Source organism: Falco punctatus (assembly GCF_963210335.1).
Source record: "Falco punctatus genome assembly, chromosome: 9".
NCBI classification, from domain to species: Eukaryota; Metazoa; Chordata; class Aves; order Falconiformes; family Falconidae; genus Falco; species Falco punctatus.
Genome location: NC_137589.1, coordinates 41,943,157 through 41,957,511, shown reverse-complemented (window position 1 = coordinate 41,957,511; position 14,355 = coordinate 41,943,157). Strand labels below are relative to the sequence as shown.

At 40.8% G+C, this 14,355-nt stretch overlaps 1 protein-coding gene across 1 annotated transcript in view; it reads left to right on the top strand.

Annotated features, from left to right (window-relative positions):
- Positions 1-14,355, top strand: part of LMX1B (LIM homeobox transcription factor 1 beta) — a gene marked incomplete at its 5' end in the record, with an annotated part of 161,240 nt that extends 146,885 nt beyond the window's left edge. Inside the window, one exon of the mRNA XM_080401025.1 lies at positions 1-14,355. This exon is cut by the window's left edge and continues 45,182 nt beyond it.

Genomic DNA, 14,355 nt, shown 5'->3' with positions numbered 1-14,355 from the left:
TTTATTTCAAGGTACTGATTTTCATGTGTGGTAAAATTTGCGTTAAACTGTGTATGTGTTTATACAGGTTAAAGACAGAGAAGGCAGATTTGATTTGTTTGCAGGTTTGAGAACTAAGGTAGAATTCCACAGGAGAGGAAGTTTTTTTTCCAGCATGGAGTTAATTCTATGAATCTGAATCTGAAACATTCATTCCTCACCAGCTTACTTCTGCAGCACCTGAAGGATATGGATCTTGAATAATTGTGACACTGCTGGCATGCTGTTAGAGTCTGTGAAGCTGGCAACCAACGATTTCAGACAATAAACTTGAGGCAATAAACAGGATAAAGAAATCCAGGTAGACCATCACTGAGCTGTCCAGAATCATGGGGACTTGGAAGGGGCTGAGGAGCACAAGCCCAGCCCTGTGGATGGTCAGCCTCTCTGAGCTCTCCCATGCTATCGGCTATACTGACATCTGTTGTTAGCAAAGCCCTTGAGAATTGAAAACTAAAAGGCAATCTCTTGCTTGCTCTCCCACCCTTTATTCTGGCTTCAGCTGCAGATGGACTTGAAAGCTGGGTTTCAGGTATGTTGACACTGTGCCACAGGCAAAGGGAGCTCTGTTTTCCTCATCATATTCTACTTCCCATCCTCTTTACTGCTATTGCACATTGTATGGAAACACTGTTCCGAACTGGTGGCTGCAACCTAGGTAATACTTGTTCCAAGCTGGTGCCAACCTCCTCCCCTTCCCCCTTTTTGACCTGAAAGCATTTTCTGATTCTCCTGGTAGGAAGACACAAGTCTCAGCAGGAGAGCTTCAACTAAGCCAAAGAGGAATCATGCTATTAGCTTTCAGGACCGACTTCTGTTGGCTCTGCCCCAGTTGTTTTGACCCAGTCACCTGTGGCTGCTCTTTGACGGGGCTAGTTTATGCCTGCCTCTTGCCACTCGGTAAGTGGGAGAACTTGTCTCGCCCAGACTGTGCTGTCACTTTTTTTTTTGCTTGACAGCAGACTGGTCTGACATGGTTCTTGTCACTCAAACGGTGTAGAGCACAGATCCCTTTAATCCATCTAACAAGACGTTCTCTTGTCTTCTCTCAGCACCAAAACTAATTACACAGCAAACCACAAGTGTGTGGTTTTATGCAGGAATATACAGAAAGAAAAGACAATGTTTGCATGAGGGTACACAGAATACATCAGACAAAGTCTGTCACATTTTGCTTCCTTTCAGCACATTTCCCACACCTGAGAAGAGCCACAGCACAGGTGAACTCAAGCTCAAGAGTTAGACCTCAGCCGGTCTCGTCTCTCCTAACGCTAACCCCTTTGCTCTGCAGCAAGCTGGTGCTGCAGCTCCCTCTGATACAGGTTTTCTTCTACAGGCTTCGTTGCCAGCTGCAGCAAATGATGCCCTTTGGCTCTGTGCCCAGCTCATTCAAGGGTTCAAATCACGGACTACCCTCCAGAGCCACCGCTGACAGTCACCTACAACCATAGCTGTACACACGTCCCACTGTGCCTGTGGCAAACTGGAGCTGTGGTCAGCAGACCTCCATGCTAGGTTTCTGCTTTTATTTTTACTTTTTTTTTTTTCTTAAAGTGTCCATAGAAGAGAGGTTCAGCCTTTTCCAGATGAGAAAACAGGGATGTTTTCCCCATGTTAATTATTTTTACCGTTCTCTAGTGTTGCAACACACTTGGAGCATTACACTTTACCTCTTTGCCCAATAGCTAACTGATGGACAGGAAAATAAAACTATGCAAGACAAGAGCTCATCTAATGCTATTGCTTGTTGCTTGTCTTGGTAATTGAAGATCTGTGTTAAATAAATGGAAATAGAGTCATGTCTGCTTAAGTAGAAAGATGAAGAATGAGCAAGAAGTAAAACAAGAAGTCTAATCTCCCTAATAGGAAGACTATTAACATTCACAGCATGGGGTGCACTGAGGGAATTTCAGAGTAACTCATTAGAGTTCCCATCCCAGGGAACAAGGGGTCACAGCAGCCAGGAAGGCAGGAGCTGGTAGAACAGGAAGGCTATTCTCTTATGAAGGAATCTGATTTGGACAGTATGTTTTGACAGGGGTGTGCTGGATAGGCTTGAGATCAGCATTCTATTTTGCAACTGTACTGTTAGTATAAACTATTAGCATAACTATATGTACAAGAGCATAGGGTTTGAATACTGCCTCTAGCCTTTGTAGCTATCATTTACTACAAAAGAAATAATTTCTGTCTGCCATTTACAGAGAGTGAAAGAAAAGATTGTCAAAGAACAAGCTGTAAAATCTAAGTCAGACATCTAAGCTCTGTTTCAAAAAAGCGGTAGGATATTTCTGTCCCGTATTGCTCTTACATTAGCAAGTCAATCAATTAATCACAATGGTATTAATAATTGCCTACTGTTCCACTATAAAGGAATTTCTGAACAAGACGACTATCAGCCCTGGGAGTAATATGGGCTTTTTCTGTCATTGGTTCAGACAAGGTATTTAAGTGCAGTCAGCAACGGTCATGAGGTATGAATTGTACTTTCAAACTGGTTTAACTGCTTACCACTTGCATATGGAAAAGTGATGTTTCACAGGGAATGAGAAGGTGTAACATTCAAGAAAGCAAAGACCTAACAGCTCCCTGCACTCAGGAGTGCCTGCACCAGGCACATTGCGATGCAACTGCTCCTCGGTTGGATGAGCAGAACCAGGTCCTGCAGACCTGTACATCATCTTTAAGGCACATTTTCAAATATCTACAAAGAAGTTCTTCAGCGGTGCTTTAGCAACAAGTGCTTCTGACCCGCTGGCACTGCCGGGGTGCACGGGGAGGCTGAACAGCCCATCGCTGTGCTGCAAGGATGCTCTAGCACCCGAATTGGCGGGGGAGCCCTGCGGCCAGAGGGCTCCCAGGGGTCTGAACATTCCTCCCGCAAACCCTCAATTCACCTGTTTCTAAGCTGTGCCGCAGCCCCTCCCCCTCGCCAGCGCACCCTTTCATCTCATTTATTAGGCAAAACGGTGGGGATAGGTTTAATCAGCGGAGAGGTGGGATGCTGATAGCCCTGGGGCTGCCCCAGCTGTGTGATGGAGCCCGCGCTGCGGGGGCAGAGGACAGCTGATCAGCTTTTCGGCTTGAATCTCCACGGGCTTCGTGCTCACGTGGGGAAGCCCATCTCAGATCTGAGCGGCTGCTCAGCACAGGCCTGCTAGGCAGCTCTGCTGCTTACAAGATGCTTGTTATTTGATTAATTTGTTGGAACATAACATAGCCAGGAATACTTCAGAAATCTCCCCAGATGTCCCCCTCTGTGTGTCTTCTACATTAATGTGAGCAAAATCGATGAGTCTGAAGTAAGATGCTCTTTATGTCAAAGGCAGCAGTGACTTAGCACTTCCCAGTCCGGAGCGGAGGCAGTTCAGAGCAGAGCAAAGCAGCAAACTTTGTACAAAACAACTGCGTGTTGTGTGCTCAAGGGAGAAATGGAGGGGCAGGCTGGCCTGCTCCGCTTGCAAGTAATGGAGCATTGCAACGTACTCTTGAACATACGCTGGGGTGGGCAGCCTCAAACTAATGCTTATTAGTAGAAACCAACAATTCTGCTTATTCCTGTATAAAACACAGGGAGTAACTTGAATTCGATCCTTTTCCAAAATGCACTTTAACTGTAATAAAGCAACGTTTCTGAAGTAATGTTTCTTGTGTCTGTCACTATGGCAACCTGCTAGGTGCCAGTGTGACAGGAAACCTGCACCATGAGGCTGCATCCCAAGTAGTTGTATCAGAAGGCCAAGGCGGTATCATATGTGCCAAAGAAACAAACACAGTTCAAAAGCTTCTTTTATTGTTTTAAGGCAGTTCACAAAGGTGTTGAGCAGGACTTTTCAGCAAACTCAGAAAACAAACTGAAGATTGTCAGACAGCTACCTCTGAAATTACCTTTCACAGAGCCTCCCAGCTGCATCGCTTCCTCCAGCCATTTGCGACTGTGACACCGAAACGATGGCTGGCGGCTGCGCCTTGGTGACAGACTCTAAGAATTGCTTCTTGCATGTTTGTTCAAAAAATCAGTAAGATCTTCTTAATAATGAAATATTTAATATTAACTAACAAATAAAGCAAAATACATTTTCAAGAGAGAATTTCTCAGATAAAAGGCTTCAGTGATTATCAGAGGCACAGAATCCAGAAATCGCATTCTGCCTTTGTATTATATTTATAAGGAAGTACAGGGGAATGATTATATAGTCTCAAGACAGATGTTGGTAAACATTTGTGTAAGCGGCCCTGACTTGTTGGGAAAACACCGGTTTTGTTTTGTCAATTCTGACCAAAAAATATTTTTCTTAGAACATCCACGTTGGAAAGTTTATTCCAAGTTGAGAGAGGCAAAGAAAAAATACTTTTAAAAAGTCCTTTTTCTCATGTGATCTTTAAGGATATTTACAAATTATTAAGTATTTTGCTTTTGAGTTACAGAAATAAAAATCCTTTAAGAAACAAGTTCAGGCATTTTGCTGGAAACAAATGTCCTGACCTGCAAATTAATGCCAGTTCTGTAGTCAGAGTTCTCAGAAGGATAAACATTTCTTGCATACTTATTGAGAAGGATCTGCCACTCACCCAGGGCCTGCTCTGGAGGCCACTGAAGCAGGTAATAGTCTTTCCATTAACCCCCACAAGGTGAAGAACTGACCCATATGCAGGCAGCTGTGAAGACCAGTCCTAACATCACTGCTAAAGCTTCCATCACCTTCCAGCAGGATCAGGAACAGAGCCGTACCACTCCGCATCCAGAAAGGCCCGTCTGTCAGCAGAATAGTACCCTGAGACCCTGACCCTGTGCCCTTTACTAAGCCAAGACTCTCACCCAGAGCTGTTAATCAATAAGGTAGACAAGGTCTGATCTTCCCTGTAAAAAAGCATGCCTCTCCCCAGACCAGCTGATGTTTGGGAATATGCTGGTTTTTCTTCCCTACTGAGCAGCAAAGTTTTGACATAGTTGGAAGACGGACACACCGCTTCTTTCCTGGGTGACTGAAAGTGACAAAGATAAAAACCCAAAGCCACACACAACTGCGCTACGGTTATGGAGGCAGGGAGTGTTCCATGTCTTCAATGCAACATGGACCGTAAATGGATGCTGCTCTGCTTTCCTGGGACAGGAGCTGTCATGTAATAAAACACGTAATGGAAAACCAGCATGCACTAGTGGTACCACAATGGAGTCTCTACGCCTTCCACGGTACAGACAGGTAAAAGAAAGGAGTGCTGCTTCCAAATGAAAGCACAACGGAGTTTTTTATTCCTTCTTACCCAAGAAGAGAATTGCTTTGCATGTGGATTCTTTTTTTCTAGCTATCACTTTATTATAAGGACCCTTTTAATCATATCTACTTTGCAATTGGATAGCAAATGCAATATAAATCTAGAAGAACTGCAGGTTCCTGGAGACTGCCTGGTAATTGTACTCAGGACCACCAAATAATTCAGGAACTAACACCCTGTGCATTATATTCTTTTTGCCTCCGCATAACACATAGCACATTAAGCAGGCATTTAAAGTTTTTACATTGGCTTGAACACTGATCAACAAACCTTCTGGGCTTTATCTGAGTAAGGGGTTATCACAAGGCTCATACTCTTCAGCAGCACAAAACATCACACCTTTAGCCAAGCAGTCACTGTCCTGGGCTGGAGCATCACTCCTAGGTGCCTTGTGAGGTTCTTGTTACCTCCAAGGTGAAAGGCAAGGGCAGTGCCAGCTTATGGGTCACTTATTTCCCCTGAGCTGGTAGGCAGAGGAAGAGACCTCCTCATCTACTGAGGGCTACATAAACTGGTTTTGGCTTTTGCTTCTTTGTTCCTTGGCATCCAAGTCTGATCTAATTTATAATCATTGTAATACTGAAGCTTAATCAACCGTGTCAGCAGAGGTCTGAATCAAGCTCAGCCCTGCTATTCTGATCTGACAGTGCTGCAAGTCAGGTCAAACAGTGTTTCTCTGCTGAGACTGGCAGTGGGGATCAAAAGACAACGAAAGGTATTATTGTTCTTTCTTGTTGTTTTCAAGGTAGATTACACCCTGCTAAACCATGGGTTTTGTTAATGAACTTCTCCGATATATAGTCTTTACCCTTTACAGGTTATCAATGAGGAGAAATGGCCAAGGCTAGTAACGCTAGTCATGCTAAGTACCGAAACAAGCTGCTTTGTGCAAAATTATTTCCCCCCGAGCTCTGCTCAGGTTTTTCCAATAATTAGTGCATATTTAAGGCTCAAAAGACCCAAAGAAGAAGCAAGGGGAAATCCAACATCACTGTTTCTGCAGTGCTGATTGCAGCCAGCAATGTCAGGTGAATTCAGGGAGTTCCAAAATGAACGAGGTATTGGTTAGATTGGCAAATCCATTTGACCAGTGTTGATAGCAGCCTGAGCTACCCAAGTCTGAATACTCTTATGTGTTTGATTTGGAACAAGATGCCCAATTAAAACAATATTTTATGAAGTCTCTGTTTTCAATTAGAAAAGAAAGCATCTTCATATCAGTAAAACAAATCTGTAATGATTAGATTCTCAGTTAGCTTTTGCATACAGTAGCCCACCTGAACATTGCCAGTTCATCTAAGCATCCCTAACGTGGCAGCCAGTAGTGACGCTCTATCAGGGACCCTCCACTTTGCTTATCAAAGTAACTGCAGTGTGGCAGTGCAGGTAAGAAGACAGGTTGCTCAAGAAGTGCCAGAGAAGCATGTAGCTTTCCTAGTAAGAATCCTGTAAGAAGTAGGACATCCAGAAATGTATAGCAGTTTGCTCATCACTACCACCTTTCCAGCAAAAGCAGTGCTGTACTGTGGGTATTCAGGTGTATGGCCAGGGTAACAGCAAGGCAAAACACCTGGAAAAGGAACATGTGGGCATCCTTTTTTGCTTGCAGGTAAGTGACTTGGTGGCAATGCAGAAGGAAATTCCCCTGGAAAAAGAGACTTCAATCAATAAATAAATTTTAAAAACCTATAGAGATGCACAGAAAAATGAAAGGCAGGGAAGCTTAGAGGACACCTCTCCTCCTGACAAAGGGAGGATACGGACTCTAACTCTTTATTGTACTTGTTGCGCCTCAGTTCCTGAACTGATATTCCTGACAAGCCACGGTAGGTCTTTATTTCTTTTCTGTATCTATAGTGTAAACCTGTAACACACAATGGACCTGCTATATGTATCTTATTGACCTGGCCTTAAAAGCCTCTTTCCTGAAAAACCTGCAAAATAGAACTGTAATTTAATTATGCATGGTCATCCTCAGTAATGTCAGAGACATGAGCACAGCACCTGATGGTGATGATGATAGTGTTATTAAATTTCGCAGGATAGACTTCTTAGTTGATATGTTTATAAAGATTTTGACCCTCTCCTGGGAGACCACTAATCTCACTGAGAATCATCACAAGGCACATACCTTCAGCAGAGACTACAAACGTATGGGGGGGCTCCAATGGAGGTTGCTTTTCTTTCTGAGGTCATTAGGCCCCTGCACATGGATCTCCCAACTCCAGCCACTGCTGGGAATGCAAATGCAGTGCGAAACGCACTAATGCGACACGGCGCTTGAACTTCCACTCTGCAAAAGGCTGGTATAGAGGTGGTACCTCCAATGTGAGAGGATTCACGTGAAAGGCTCAATCCCAGATTGAATCCTCATTTAACTTTCTGTTTTTAACCACCTCAGGAAAGTCTCTGTTGATTTTTAATGACAATTTTGGCCACCTTAATTTCCTAAGAAGACAAGCCTCTGCCCGCATAAGCAGCAATTGTTTATCAGCCTTTCAGAGAACTTTAATATTTTGGGTTTCATATGCTCATTTCTAGCTTCCCCCACATATTCTTACATTCAGATTTCTTTCTTAAAGCACAAAGGCATAAAAAATGCTGCACAGTCATATACCTATACATAAGGTTATATATTACTTCCTATACCTAAGGAATAACTGTAAATTTGCCATAACTTATGAAAGGAACAGAAATAAGTCCATGTTTCCCATAAGATATGGGAGACAAAGACGTCCTGCTTTTCTCATTCAAGCACTCTTCAGAAGTTGGAAAAGAAACACAGAAAGTAGAAAATGAGCTATATTTAAGATTAATACCTACATATTGTTTTAAGGTTGCAGCGACTTGGTTTATGGCTACAAGGAACTGACTACCCATGTGAACACAAGGGTTCGCTCAGGCAGTGTCTTCTGCCACCGCTGACCCAGGGCATCATTGCCCCAAGCTTTACCAGGCTGGGTTCACCGCAGGGTTTGCAGTGGGTGGGTGGCACCAGCCCAGTTTCCAGAACAAGAGTCCATATGGCAGGCTCATGTGCCATTTTGGATTGCAACCTTTTCTCCTGGTGGAAACAAAGGTAAAAGCAGTTTTCTGGAAAAAAGTGCTTACCTTGAGTTTCGGATGACCAGCATTGGTCCCAGTTCTAAGCCCCGTTCTGGCCTTTTCCCGTAAATGAGGTTAAGCCTACCAGGTTTTATACTCAGGAATGCTGAAATGTAGCAAATGTTGAATTATTCTTCGCAGCATATTTGGAAACCCAATTTTATATTTATACTGGGAGAACATTTGTGGCAATGTAGTTTGGAGAGATTATTCATATTTTTGGCTAGGACAGTACTGTGCCTTCCCAGTGCATTTCATTGTGCTAATGGAGAAGGAGATGAGACTTGGTCAATTACATTTGACAGTTTTTAAAATTCACAGAAGAAAACAATAATATGGTTTCTAAAAAGTGGAATAAGGTCATAATTTGCTTGTGGGTATTCCACAAACAGGAAAGAGGCCAAATTCATTTAATAAATGATTCACCATGAATTACACACCCAATATAGACAAAAATAAAGTTCATTCACACAGCCACATCAGCCTTGATGGTTTCAGCTGTTGCTTTCTCTGTGAAGTGGTATTTCATTAACAAAAATCAATGAGAAGATATTAGGTGCTTTCTTACTATCTCTATGACTAGAGCAATACCATCTGCTTAGATCAAGGACCAGGAGGTAAAAAAGAAGAACCTCAAACACAGGCTAGGAAATTTCAGTGTACAGAGGTGAGGCAGGGAGACAAATAAACTAAAAATCATTCTTACACTGAAATCGTGTCTTAATAATAATAGTGGACAAATACTGTCCTTTAGTCGGTACTATAGAATGGGTAACAAGGTTATTATAGAATTATTTGGACTATTAATGGATTACTTATCTCCAAGATGCTCAATAGAAGCAAACAGATTATTAATGTTCCAGTTATAATAGCCACACTTCCTTTAAAAGCAGGTCGTTCTAACCTCACTTTGCTGACACTCCTTAAACCCAGTTGTGGAATAAAACAGGTTGTCAGCAGGGTGGATTTGCAGTGTAAATTACTTCAGAAAGAGCACTGGGAAATAATTGAAACAGGAGGATATTAACATCTGCAGACACAGAGCTTGGGGCTTGCCCAGAATTCTTGCACAACTGATGGACATTAACTTGCACAATTAAGGGTACAAGATCAGTTCCTGAAGCATATCTGTGCTCTGGATTTATAGAGGATGCATTTTCATTAAAGATGGCTGAGTATTAAGATGAAGACAAAGTGAGGGTGAACAAAAAGAACTGTGTATTTATCAAAAGGTTTGGCATAAATATGGTGCTGGTAGAGGGTTTCAGCTGTTTTATGTCTCAGCAACAGTTTAAACAATAACATTCATATCACAGAATGGTGTAGATAATATCTGCAATAAAACTGGGTCTTTTATGTTCAGAAGCAGACAAAGCCAGGAAAGCACATTGATAAATGAAGCTGAACCTTTGTATTTCGTTGTGGTGGAGCTCCCTCTAGCTTATGGCATTAACCCTGTATCTGTAAATCATACTTGCTTAAACTCATCCCTCCATTTTCAGGGTAGAAAAGGCTTCTGATTCTATATTCTTGGAAGCATTTATGACATTTATAATTCACCTGCAAAAAAAAAAAAGCCCCTAAGACTCAGCTGCTAGTTGAATGACATTAACAGCTCTGATGATAGTAAATTTCATACTTTTAAAAAGAACAGTAGAGGGAAAAAAATTCTGACATCTGGGGATGTGACTGTCATAAGCAGTGGTTTCTGCCTCTTCCAGCTTTATTCTCTTTATATATATACATATAGATAGATAGATTTACCCACCTGGTTGAAAGAACTAGCCATTCCAAAATGGCAAGAAGCAAGTTAAGTAGGTTCTGCAAGGTAAATTTATTTGCTAAATGAATAATATTGCATTAAATAAATCAGTCTGAGTAATTCCAGTTCCTCAGAAAATTATCTTTCTCATCGTCTTAATTTAGTGGTAAGAACAAACCATAAAAAGTGATTAAGAAGTATCTTAGTCTGATTAAAGGTAGGAAAGTAATCACCTTGACGTCCCTTGTTCAGAATAAGAATATTCATTTGGTTTAGTTGCAGAATTAACACAGGTTCTCCTCTTTAGCATTCCTCCACTTTTCAAGGCTGAATTAATGGTAGTAAATACTAACTGTACCTTTAAAAAAAAAGTGGAATGAATGGTGCATTATGGAAACGTTGTTTTGCTGAAATGCTAATTTGGGGAGATTAAGAAGACATTTCTGAAGAACAATATCCAAAATCTGATGTGAAGCTTAAATAACTACTGAAACGATAAGCAGGCAGAGCTACAGGAGAAGAGTTAATTAAAAATCTCCAAGGCAACTTATATTCCTTTGTCACAAAATAAATGCTATGCTACTGATACTGTACCTGTAAACTGAAAAATTACCAGCAGCTGTAGCTAACCAGAGAATAGAAAAGGTTTTACTAGTTAGCAGCGTCCTAAATATTCTGCATTTTAAATGCATTTGGCCACATTTCTTCATAAATATTGCTCCCTGGGTTTTCTATTTAACTTCACAACTACTTATCATAAGCTCCTTTGTACACTGAAAAATTAAGTTCACCCATGTTAAAATTAACAACAAAGAATCAGCTTACTACAGACTCTGAAGAGTCTGATTCAATAGGAAGGAATATTAAATTCAGATTGAACAGTGAGAGACAAAATAGACGCTTTATATACCTTGTTTTAGATATTAAAGCATAATGAAATATGTAAAAATATTTAGGGTTCAAACTGTGTCTATATTATTGCTCCTCCTCCCCCAATAAATTACGATGTGAGATTCTTTTTATTTTTAGAACTTAAATAGGCTATTTAGATATTTTAGGATGCTGAGATTTTAGGAACTGGATACTCTGAAAACGGTTTAATCAGAATGCTAATTTATTTGCTAAACTACACTGATAAAGAGATAAAATTTTAAAAATACATTATCTGCTGAAATTTACTCTTCGTTAGCTAACAGAAAGTAATCCAGAACAGAATCTGCTTTAATTCAAATTACATTTGAATGTATCTAAAGAGGTGAGTGAAAAAAGAAAAAAATATTTTGAAGGGAAGAACAGGATATTTGGTTCCATTTTTTTCCTTTTTGAATGTTCTTACTCTTCTCAAAGTTTTTGGTTTCTATTGTATTTCAGAAAACCCAAGTTTAATGAAATTAATCTTCTCAGAGTTTAAAATCTTCTCTGAGTAGATGCAATGTAATTTGAGTCATATAGGTAGAAGCATAGTCACAGCTGATTAATGATGAAAAGTTAAAAGAAAGAAGGGTTATCTAAAAAGCATTTTTTTCTATATCATGTGGTATGAATGTTCCTGTTTAGAGTATCAGTGTGACAAGAAACTGTGACAAAACCCCCTGATTTACTGCCCTAATTTTATATTAAAAATTCTTGCTCTTGAATGACTAGGTGTCAAAATTACATATCCAGTTTCATAGGCTTTTTGAATTAATTTTCCCAGATGCATTCCTATTACATGCTGAAATCAGCCTCTGTCATCTAAGTTTGGAGGGGGATAAGGGGGCAAGAGTCTGACACTTGTTATCCCTAATAATTTAGGGGAATTGTCTAATTTAGAAACATTTAGTCTGCATTTGATCGAAGAAGATTTTTGTCACCTTTTTGTTTCAAAATGTATCATACAAGTTAAACTTAAAACCAAGAGCAGCTTACTATGAAGATCAGTAAATACGAACCCTTTTGAAATGTGTATTAGACTTGAAACTCAAATCTTAAGTGCAGATAGATTTGGTAGCCATGCGCTGGAGGAATTCAGAGGCTCTTTTTATTAAACATGCTAATAATAGGACTTACATTCCTTAAATCACACTCAATACAATTAGTATGGATTAGATTTGTCGTAAATTCCTAAATGCTGGCCTTTTAAAAATTCTGTATTATAACAGAAATTGCTCTTATGATTAAAGAATAATTATCGGAAGCCTTAGATTTTTTCATAAAATATAAATATCATCATATGATGAAGTACTTTAAAAAGTTAAAAGCAGAATACAGAAGTCCAACAAAGATATGTGAAATTACACTATGGCAGCTTTACACAGTAAAATACTTTGCTTCTATGAAAAGTGACTAGTTTTGAATTATCACTGCAATAAGAATATGTTGATCTGATTAGGCAAAAAAATGTATTTACTTTGCAGCCTATGTAGAGAGACAAAAGTTTTTATAGACATGCTCACATTCAGCTTTAGTTTACTGTGAGTTAACAGTAGTCAATACGTCAGAAAATTAGAAGAATAGCCTATGAAAACAACAGACAAAATGTTGCAGCTTAAAATCAAGTGACTTGGTTTGGAACAATTTGGCAACATTCAAGTGTGCTTTTTTTTTTTCCACTGAACATACTGAGTACAACAATATTTTTTTTTCTTTAAACACTTGACAAGTATTTAGGTGTGCAAGTGACTTGATGTACAAACACAATACATAAGACAAAATTGTGAAAGTCTTCCCGAATTTGTATTTCAAAAGAGAATTGTTCTTACACAAACATATTATAATTTTATTCTTTATGTTCATTATAAGGATTTCTTTTTCTTTTCAAAATGCTGTTAACACTAAACCTGCAACATTCTGCTGCTTGCTGTGTATTTCAGCACTAAAATGATGGTGTTCCTCTGACTGAGGAACCTACAGAGAAATGCTCATTTTCTCTAACTTGCTGTATTTCACTTGCTACAATTATTTTGCGGCTTCCACAATGAATTTCTAAGCTACCCATAACACCGAGATATTTGCCCAGATGACACAAATCAGGGCAAGACACAGCCTCTGAGGAAAGAGAATGTACACATGTACGTCCCATGCAGTATGTTATTCATGCATCAAATCAGAAACACGGCAAGCCTGCATATAAACAAGAACGGGGAAACCTGGGGGCGGGGGGGAAAGAAAGAAAGAAAGGGAAGAGAGAGAGAGAATGGAAGAACGAGGAGAAAAGGCAGTCCCACAACTCCCTGGGCAGGGAAGGGCTCTGGGCTGTTAATCACAAGTTCCTTTACAGCATCTGTTACAGATAGGGGTGGTTTGTAATTGAAGAAGATAACTAACATGATTTTTTCCTTAGCTCCACAAATAGCTGCCTTACTATTGAGTTTTCGGGTGTTTGCCGTAGGTAGATAGAAATCACCAGCTTAGGCAGGATCATCAGTTGCTCCCGTCACCCAGCAGGGGGGAAAGCCCCCAGTGCTGCCCCAGACAACCCCCCTCCCAGCTCCCAGCAGACGGTCGAGTACATGGCCCAGGGAGGTCTGTACCTCCTCTTGTGTGCTGGATGTTCTGGTTATCCACACACCTTTCAAATCTTCTTCTGACTCCTGAAACAGCCCCAGTCCCACGATCTTCTGGTGGCACCAAGACCATGGGTTAGTAATATAGCTTTTAAGAAGAGGGCACTATTACTCAAATTTCTTGCCTCTCTTTTCACTAAATCTGAATGTATGAGAAAGGTAGAAGTATTCCTCTCCCACAGGCTAAGCAGCCCCAGTGGTCCCTGCCTCTTCTCCTACCTGCAAGCATCCCACTGCCCACCCCTGGCCCCTGGTACTACTGTTCTGTCTGAGATGAGGCTTCTACAGAGCAAAGCACAGGCTTCCCTTTGCAGCTGCACAGAGGTCACTCCTACACCTCACACACGTATCTGGGAAACGGCAAGACGAGAAGAATCACACCGAATACCAAACTCCCTGCACTTCTCCATGAGCTTACCTGTAGGTCAGACACAGCAATCATGCTGTGGATCCCACCAGTATCCTGGCATGGAGCCCAGTGGGTTGAGTAGCACTCCTGGCTACTCAACAGCACTGGGGCAAATCCAGCGTTCCGTCCACCCCACATACCTGAGAGCATTTCCCTTGTGACAGGGGGAATTACCTCCTTCCAAAGGCTGCCTCTTTTCGGGTTTTGTAAGCAAATTT